The sequence below is a fragment of the Vipera ursinii genome (assembly GCF_947247035.1).
Source record: "Vipera ursinii genome assembly, chromosome: 2".
Taxonomy (NCBI): domain Eukaryota; kingdom Metazoa; phylum Chordata; class Lepidosauria; order Squamata; family Viperidae; genus Vipera; species Vipera ursinii.
The window spans coordinates 153,961,039-153,970,542 of NC_139513.1; positions in this window are offsets into that span (position 1 = coordinate 153,961,039).

Consider the following 9,504-nt stretch of genomic DNA (forward strand, 5'->3'; position numbering starts at 1 on the left):
TGCAAATCATTTATGTAGTATGCATAAGCTGTAAACATTTCAAGATTATAAATTCACTTGCAATAAATCCAGAGACAGACAAACAAAAGGAGAGAGATTCTGCTTGGAAAAATCACCTGGCAAAGTAGACAAGTGTGCAGTTTAGAGGTTTTGCATTGTTGGGAACTGCTCATTTATGAATTCCATTTGTTTCCCTATTGATAAAAATAGGACAGCAACTATTCAGGATTATTGTTTTGTGGACCTTGGCACCTATATCCTTATCTATTGATAAATCTGGATTGTTTATGTACAGTCATGGCCAAAATTGTTGGCACCCCAGAAACAGTGCGACCCAAAATCCTTTGGTAATCCTCAGATTTGATGATGCCTTGCACACATTCAAGGCACCCAGTGCCAGAGGCAGCAAAAGAACCTCAAAACATCATTGAACCTCCACCATATTTCACTGTAGGTACTGTGTTCTTTTCTTTGTAGGCCTCATTTCGTTTTCGGTAAACAGTAGAATGATGTGCTTTACCAAAAAGCTCTATCTTGGTCTCATCTGTCCACAAGACATTTTCCCAGGATTTTGGCTTACTCAAGTACATTTTGGCAAACTGTAATCTTGCTTTTTTATGTCTCTGTGTCAGCAGTGGGGTCCTCCTGGGTCTCCTGCCATAGCGTTTCATTTCATTTAAATGTCGACAGATAGTTTGCACTGACACTGATGCTCCCTGAGCCTGCAGGACAGCTTGCATTCCTTTGGAACTTGTTTGGGGCTGCTTATCCACCATCCGGACTATCCTGCATTGCAACCTTTCATCAATTTTTCTCTTCTGTCCACGACCAGGGAGATTCGCTACAGTGCCATGGGTTGCAAACTTCTTGATAATGTTGCACACTGGACAAAGGCAAATCTAGATCTCTGGAGATGGACTTGTAACCTTGAGATTGTTGATATTTGTCCACAATTTTGGTTCTCAAGTCCCCAGACAGTTCTCTTCTCCTCTTTCTGTTGTCCATGCTTAGCGTGGCACACACAGACACACAATGCAAAGACTAAGTGAACTTCTCTCCTTTTTATCTGCTTTCAGGTGTGATTTTTATATTGCCCACACCTGTTACTTGCCCCAGGTGAGTTTAAAGGAGCATCACATGCTTGAAACAATCTTGTTTACCCACAATTTTGAAAGGGTGCCAATAATTTTGTCCGGCCCATTTTTGGAGTTTTGTTTCACATTATGTCCAATTTGCTTTTTTTCCTCCCTTTTTTGTTGTGTTCCAATACACACAAAGGGAATAAACCTGTGTATAGAAAAACATGTGTTCCTGCAATACTTTTCTATGAGAAATACTTGATTTTCTGGAAAAATTTCTGGGGTGCCAACAATTTTGGCCATGACTGTATATTCCACCACAGAATAGATACAAAAATGATTTGGATCTCCCGCTTTGCATCAGCGCCCTTCCAGATAAGATTGTTCTGCACCCTTTAGAAAATTAATAGAAATGTAGCAAAACATTTGATTATTTCAACTTGTATGGCCATTTATCTTGCTGCAGCAACCCCAGGCAGATAACAGTGAAAATAAAAACAACATGAAAACTCTTAAGGACAGCTAAAGTAAAACAACTCAAAACCACAATTACATACTCATCCAATCCCAAAGCTGTAAAAATACAGCTGAAATAATTATTTTTTTAATCCTTCATAATTTTATAAAGTAAAGGTTCCCCCGCACATGCGTGCTAGTCGTTTCCAACTCTAGGGGCCGGTGCTCATCTCCGTTTCAAAGTTGAACAGCCAGCATTTGTCCGAGAACATCTCCGTGGTCATGTGGCGGCATGACTAGACACCAAAGGCGCACGGAACGCTGTTACCTTCCCACCTTAGTGGTCCCTATTTTTCTACTTGCATTTTTACGTGCTTTCGAACTGCTAGGTTGGCAGAAGCTGGGACAAGTAACAGGCGCTCACTGTTACGCGGCACTCGGGATTTGACCTGCCAGACTGCCGACCTTCTGATCAAGCACAGCATCCTAACCCACTGAGCCACCGCGTCCCTTTATAATTCTTATATTTTAGTACTATTTACAAAAATTCTGCATGCTCCAAAATATCTTAATTTTATTCACATAGCTTGACTTAATTATGTTATTTCTACTGAGAATCTGAGGATTGACTAATTTCTAACACACGGGATGGAATTAGTTGTGGGTTTTTAAAATGTACTTTGGGATTTTTCAAAACATTCAAGATTCATCAGTGGAAGCCGTTTTTAAGTTTTAGATAAATGCAAATGTAGGGACTTGTTTACACTTTGCAATTTTTATTTTTGTTTGTATCGCACCTTTATTAAATACACACCATTACTCGCCTATTTTCCCCAGAATGTGCGGGTTGGGCTGAGAGAGTGACTGGCCCAAAGTTACCCAACTGGCTTTACATCTAAGACAAGGCTAGAATTCTATGCATGTGTATATAAACACTAAATTTGTACCTGATCTGATTAATGAGTTACATTAAAATGATGTAGTTTTTTAAAAAAAAGTATAGTCCTTTAGTGACAGAATCCATGTTTTTACTTTCCCAATGTACTATAGTTGTAAAATGTTTGCTAATATCTCTAATTATATCAACCAAATGAAATGAACAGTCATTTTATGATAAACTAACCTGATCCAGGCAAGGTGTTTATTTGGAGAAGTGTTGTTTGTATGCTTGCTTGTCTGTATAATATATAACTAGGAAGATTAAGTAATACTTTTGTCCAAAGTCCACTTATAAGGCAATTTTAAAAAGTATTAAAAGTTTAAATAGCTAAATTTCTTTAAAAATTACAATTATACATATGGGTAACATTTTTGCCTTCGTTTTTGTAGTTTTCTTAATGATACATCCCCATATATATAAACCCACCTTTTTGAACAAGCCGGCCTGACCTGATGGGATGGGGTTGGGTTTTATAAATTGGTCTTAACTTTTAATCTGTACTAATTTATTACGGGCATCGCTGTTTAATTACTTTTTAATAATTTTTAATTTTTGTATCTTGTTTCTATTATGTATTGCCCTGTTCACCGCCCTGAGTCCTTCGGGAGAAGGGCGGTATACAAATTAAATTAATAAATAAATAATAAATAAGGTCCGTGGAGGTCATCTTCAAATGAGTTAGCAGCAAAAGAAGGCATATTTAGATGCACTCTGTATTTAACAAAAATTATTCAAAATCCTATTGCTTAAATGTGCCAAAAATAATGGCAGATTCCTAGAACCAAAATTAAGTAGTTTCATAAAAAGTATTGAGATTTATACCACCTATCGTAATTCAGGTCTTTAAGATGGGAAGGAGCACTTGCAGCCCTCTACTATTAATCCCTGGTTCCCATCAGTCCCAGTCCAGAACGAGAGATGAGAGTAGAAATCTGGGTGGCCTCGGGCTTCTCATTAGGGTTTTAAATTCTATGATGGTATAAACATGTTAGCTTGTCTGTAAACTGGAGCTTCTGATTTAGACTCTAAATAAATGAATGAGATAATACATTTTAAATGCAGTTTCATCTGCTGCATAAAGTATGATCATCATTTATTTATTTTATTTATTTTATTTTATTTTATTACATTTGTATACCGCCCTTTCCCTGAGGACTCAGGGCGGTTTACAGGGAATTAAAAATCAAAACATACAAAAGTTAAAAACCAGTTAAAAAATATTAAATTCACCCTGTACACTTAAGAACCCCAGTTAAAATTTTCTCCTCAGCCTGGGCCCGGGAGCTCAAAGAGCCAGGTCTTCAGGCCCCGGCGGAATGATCGGAGGTCGGGGGCAGTCCTCAGCTCCACCGGCAGCTGGTTCCAGAGGGCAGGCGCTCCCACTGAGAAGGCCCTATCCCTGGGTGTCACCCGCCGGCAATCTCTCACCGGCGGAACCCTGAGCAGACCCTCCCTGTGGGAGCGCACTGGGCGAAGGGCGTTTGATGCCGGCAGCAGGTGTTCCCTCAAATATCCCGGACCCAGGCCATGTAGGGCTTTATAGGTGATAACCAGCACCTTGAATTTCACCCAGAAGGCAACCGGAAGCCAATGCAGCTCGCGGAGTAGAGGTGTTACATGGGAGTATCGGGAAACCCCCATTACAACTCGCGCGGCCGCATTCTGCACCAGTTGAAGCCTCTGAGTGGTCTTCAAGGGCAGCCCCATGTAGAGAGCGTTACAGTAGTCCAAACGGGAGGTCACAAGCGCATGAGTGACTGTGCGTAGGGCGTCTCGGTCCAGATAGGGACGCAACTGGCGCACCAGGCGAACCTGTGCAAAAGCCCCCCTGGTCACGGCTCCTATGTGATCTTCAAAATTGAGCCGTGAATCCAGGAGGACGCCCAAGTTGCGAGCCCTATCAACGGGGGGTAACACCTCACCCCCCATCATTAGAGGTGGAATAACATGGTTAACCCGAGACGCCGATATGCACAGCCACTCAGTCTTGGCGGGATTGAGACGAAGCCTGTTTCTCCCCATCCAGACCTGAACCGCCTCCAGGCACCGGGACATCACGGAGAGGGCATCACTGGGTTGGTTCGGGGTGGAGAGAAAGAGTTGGGTATCATCAGCGTACTGGTGATACCCCACCCCAAAACCACGAATGATCTCGCCCAGCGGCTTCATGTAGATGTTGAACAGGAGAGGTGAGAGAACCGACCCCTGAGGAACTCCACAAATGAGAGACCTCGGGGCGGATCTCTGCCCTCCTGTCAACACCGACTGCGAGCGGTCCCGGAGGTAGGAGGAGAACCACCGTAGAACGGTGCCTCCCACTCCCAACCCCCTGAGACGCCGCAGCAGGATACCATGGTCGATGGTATCGAAAGCCGCTGAGAGATCTAATAGGACTAGGACAGAGGAGCAACCCCTGTCCCTAGCCCTCCAGAGATCATTCACCAGTGCGACCAATGCCGTCTCCGTGCTGTGTCCGGGCCTGAAGCCCGATTGGTACGGGTCCAGATAATCAGTTTCCTCCAGGAACAGAGGGAGCTGATGCGCCACCACACTCTCAACAACCTTCGCCAGAAAGCGAAGGTTGGAGACTGGACGATAGTTGTTTAAAACAGCCGGGTCCAAAGCAGGCTTCTTGAGGAGGGGTCTCACCACCGCCTCCTTCAAGGCGGCAGGGAAGACACCCTCCTTCAAAGAAGCAGTTATTACTGCATGGAACCAGCCTCGTGTTCCCTCCCGAGCCGCATAAGCTAGCCAGGAGGGGCACGGATCCAACAAACAGGTGGTGGAGCTCAGTCTCCCCATGATCCTGTCCACATCATCAGGGGAAACAGGGTCGAACTCAGTCCAGATAACATGCTCAAGACCGCCTGATTCCTCCACATCAGACTCTGCCCAGTCAGAGTCTGCACGTTACACTACTAGCAAGGGTGGAGGACTAAACAGGTTGAGGAAACAACAGTGCAGTTAGTAATTAGGCTAAAAGCTTAATGTCAATTATCTCTAATGGATGTCAAAGAAATACTGTATAGTATTGATAACTACAAATGGGCAATTTTGAATTGAAAGACGAGCAGACCAAAAGGGATCCATCATTCTCAATCCAGTGGATACTACCATAATTGACTGATTTCTAGCACTCCTCCCACTTTCTTGAATTAAAAGGTAATTTTCCTGTAGTTTACAAGTTCATCTGCAGTTGTCTGCATCAGTAATCCAAGTTTCTTGTGAGACTGGTAGTGACCTGATAATAAGGTCATACAAACCTTGAAATCCTGGTCTGATATTCTGCCCTGCCGTTATGTTAGCTTCCATGAGAGAAAATGCACCTGTTTCAGTGTTTTCTGTTCCCATTGCAGCGTCCCCATTGCAAATCAGCATTCATGGTTATCTCGTTGCCAGGAGGAGAGGCTGGGTTTGTTTAATCCCATTCTGGCAACAGCTCTTTCTTTAGAAATATTCCCCAGATACCAAAAGAAACAGTTATAGGGACAGACAACTTTAAAATTATTCTCTTAACTTGTATGGCTTAAAATGGTGCCCAATTTGTGGCTGTAAGGCTGTATGCATGCCCCCCAATTTCCCTCATTTGGACCTTTGCCAACTCTCTTGAAATTTTCCTGTCTTTACAAAACTGGAAATGTGTGTAAACAAGTGTAAGCACTAAAATCCTATAATAATCAAATCATTTTGTTAAATAGTGACCCTCTCCAAATCCCTTCCAAAAAATAAAAAAGACCTGTCATTGATGCAGCATATGTACTTTGTGTCCCTCACCTGTCAAAATATTAAACGCAACTTCCAAAATCAAAATGTTACTCATCTCCTAAAACAGTTTCCCAACTGGGAGCACGAGACAATATGCCAGGGGGTGCAAAAACCTGGGTTTAGAAGTTTCAAAATTATAGTGCAGTGATGGCGAACCTTTTAGAGACCGAGTGTCCAAACTGCAACCCAAAACACTTATGTATCGTTGGGTGCCAGATGGGTGTGGCCCATTGGGTGGCCGTGGCTGCAGTGGTAACGGCAGATTGGGTGGGACTAAAAAGTTCAATCAATCAATTCCAACTTTGTGATTTTTTTTCCTGCAAGAAGTTGAAATTGAACCTTTTTTTTTTTGCACGCGGAGGCCTAAAGCAAAAAGGTTTTATAAAACCCAGCTGAAGGCCTAGGACTGGGGCGATGGTGCATGTGCCCACAGAGAGGGCTCTGTGTGCCACCTATGGCATGCGTGCCATAGGTTCGCCACCATGGTTATTGTGTACATGCATAATTCATTGCCATTATTTTGAACTTTTGTAAGGGATGCGAGTATATCAGAAGTATTCTACGGGTGCAGGGTATAGAAAAGGTTGGGAACCGCTGTCCTAAAATATCAAATGAAATTTGTGGTTTAAGCAAGTGGATGAGAAGATTAAAAACCTTTTGAGGAACTGTGTGTTATAGCAGGGATCTCCAACCTTTTTGGGTTGGCGGACCGATGGAAGAGGGAGGGGCAGGTGCCTTACGCGCAGATGTGCAAACATGAATGTGGCCACATGTGCATGTGCGTACAAACAGACTGCGAGCATGCGCACCATGCAAACGGGGCTGCGAGCATGCCTGCGAGGCTCTCAGCAACAACTGCACCTGGGTGAGGCTTGTGGCGCCAGCACCGCCAAGGTTGCAGCTATGCTACCATCAGCACAAGGCTCATGCCGCCACCCCCATGCGAGGCTCATGTCACCACCCCTGGTGTGAGGCTCGCACCGCTGCCCGCACAAAGTTCATGGCAATGCCACCACCTGTGTGTGGTGTGCCCCCCCACCTGCCGCTCAGTACTGCTGCTCCCCGCGCAAGGTTCGTGGCAATGCCACCACCCGCGCGATACTAATGGTGCTGCCACTGCCTGCACAACACTTGCGTCAATGGTGGAACGAGGAGGTGAGCGGCCCATAGGTTGGAGACCTCTTGTGTTAGACGGTCTGGCTTTGATAAAGTGGGCTTTTTTGTTCTTGTTTTTGTTGTTTTTGCTTCAAAAACAGCTTTTGGTGCAGCAGTTATAACCTCAGCTAGGTACGATGATCTGGCTATGATTCCCAATTTCTGATGATACCCTATCGAGACATTTACACCAGTACAAAATAGAGTATAATTTACTGAAACAAAATGAGATGCGGTATACTTGTTTTTTCTATCCTGGAGAAAGGACGTGGCAGGAAAATTTCTCTTTTCTACAGTAAAGTGTTTTGCTTTGCTTTAACAATTTATTATTTTCATATTACAGTGAAGAAATATATATAAGCTTTACACTGAGCATTAATACATTTAATAGAGCAAACATTATTTTATAGCAGCACAGTATCTCTTTGACTATGAAAGAATATAGTTTGATGTTTCCAACACATAACTGTTCTGTTCCAAAAACCCAACCAAATTTATTTCCAAAGAGTTCAAACAAAAGTGAAACAAAAAGTTCAAACAAGACTTAAACCAAAAGGTTAAACAAAAGTTAAACAAGAACAACAGACCAGGACTCTAGCAGAAAATCTTCAAACAGTTGCCTTCAGCAACCAGCACCTCCCACACCTTCCCCTTTTATCAGCAGTCCCAAGGCGTGGCTTTTCATTGCCTTCTCCCGAGTTGCCTCATTGCCTTCCTCTGTTCTGCTCTGCTAGATTGCCTCCTGCTCCTAGCGTCCCTGAACAGAGCCAGCTGTGGATCATCTTCTTCCAATCCCTCGTGCTCACACAGTTGAGTCTGAACAAGATGGGAGGGGCCAGGTTGAGAGTCCTGCAGTGCATCAGAACCTCCCTCTGACACCAAAGTCTCTCCAAACCTTTCCTCCTCCTCCTCTTCCGACCCAGCTGCCGGAACCACCGGCTGATGCTGAATCACAACAATAACAACAAGAACTATCAATAATTGCTAACGAACAATAGGTTAGAGTGGTAGGATAAAAAGAGTAATACAATAAAACCTTAATTTAACCAAGTCCCTGACGTCACATGACGTATTGCAACTCCCCCCCCCCGTCACCGGCAATGGGGTGGGCACAGTTTTGTTGTGATGCATCCTGGCCCGCTGAGTTCTAGTCCTGCCTGAAGCATGAAAGCCAGCTGGGTTATTTTCAATCAATCACTCTTTCGGTCCAACTCATCTTACAGGGTGGTTGCTGTAGGAAAAAAAGTGAGTAAGGTATGTTTGCCACCTTGAATTATTTATTACAAATATAATAAAGGTGGGATAAAAATGTTTTAAAAAGTTTCATTCAGACATCCCTCCGCTTCCAAAATGACAAATCTATTGTATCTGAACTAACTGTACAAGACAGTTAAATTTACATTAAAGTCCTTTGAATTTAACATCTGCAACAGATGTTGTAAATTGCTGTCATAACCTATTTTCATATTTATTGTACATTTGGGAATAGCAGATACCCCTTTCCCCTAAATGGCCTGTTAAAATGAATTTTTGTTATACAGAGTAAAAGACTTTGCTGTACCATGTTTCTCCTACTATCACAATACAGTGCTACTAACACTTCCCTGTATCTAGTGCTATTTCCAATATTGAGGATAAAACCATACTAAAATCAACATAATATGGAGACAGAATTGTAATGGGATAGATGTTATAAATCAAATATAAGATTTACATTTACAATCCTTGAACTTGCCTACTTTATGTGGCCCCAAGCAGACCTCATAAAGGGAAAATATGACTTTTTGCTCAAGAAAGGTTGCATTTGATTACTTTAGATTTTACTCCATTCTGAAACTCTTTTATAAATTTGTTTAAACTAATAGGTTCTTAAACTTATCCATTGATTCTTCTTTTAACCCTGGCTGCTCTGTTTTCACAAATTACAAAGAAGTTAATTAAAGTGTTTTCCCAGTTTCACTCCTCTCCACTGAATTAGGGCATCAAAGATGGGTTTCCAGTGTTATGTTGAAATACAAACACTGACAATACATAAATGTTTTTTTTTAATAAACTAGCTTTTAAGTGGTAGATAGAAGTTCACACAGCACACTGGCAATTTGATCTATA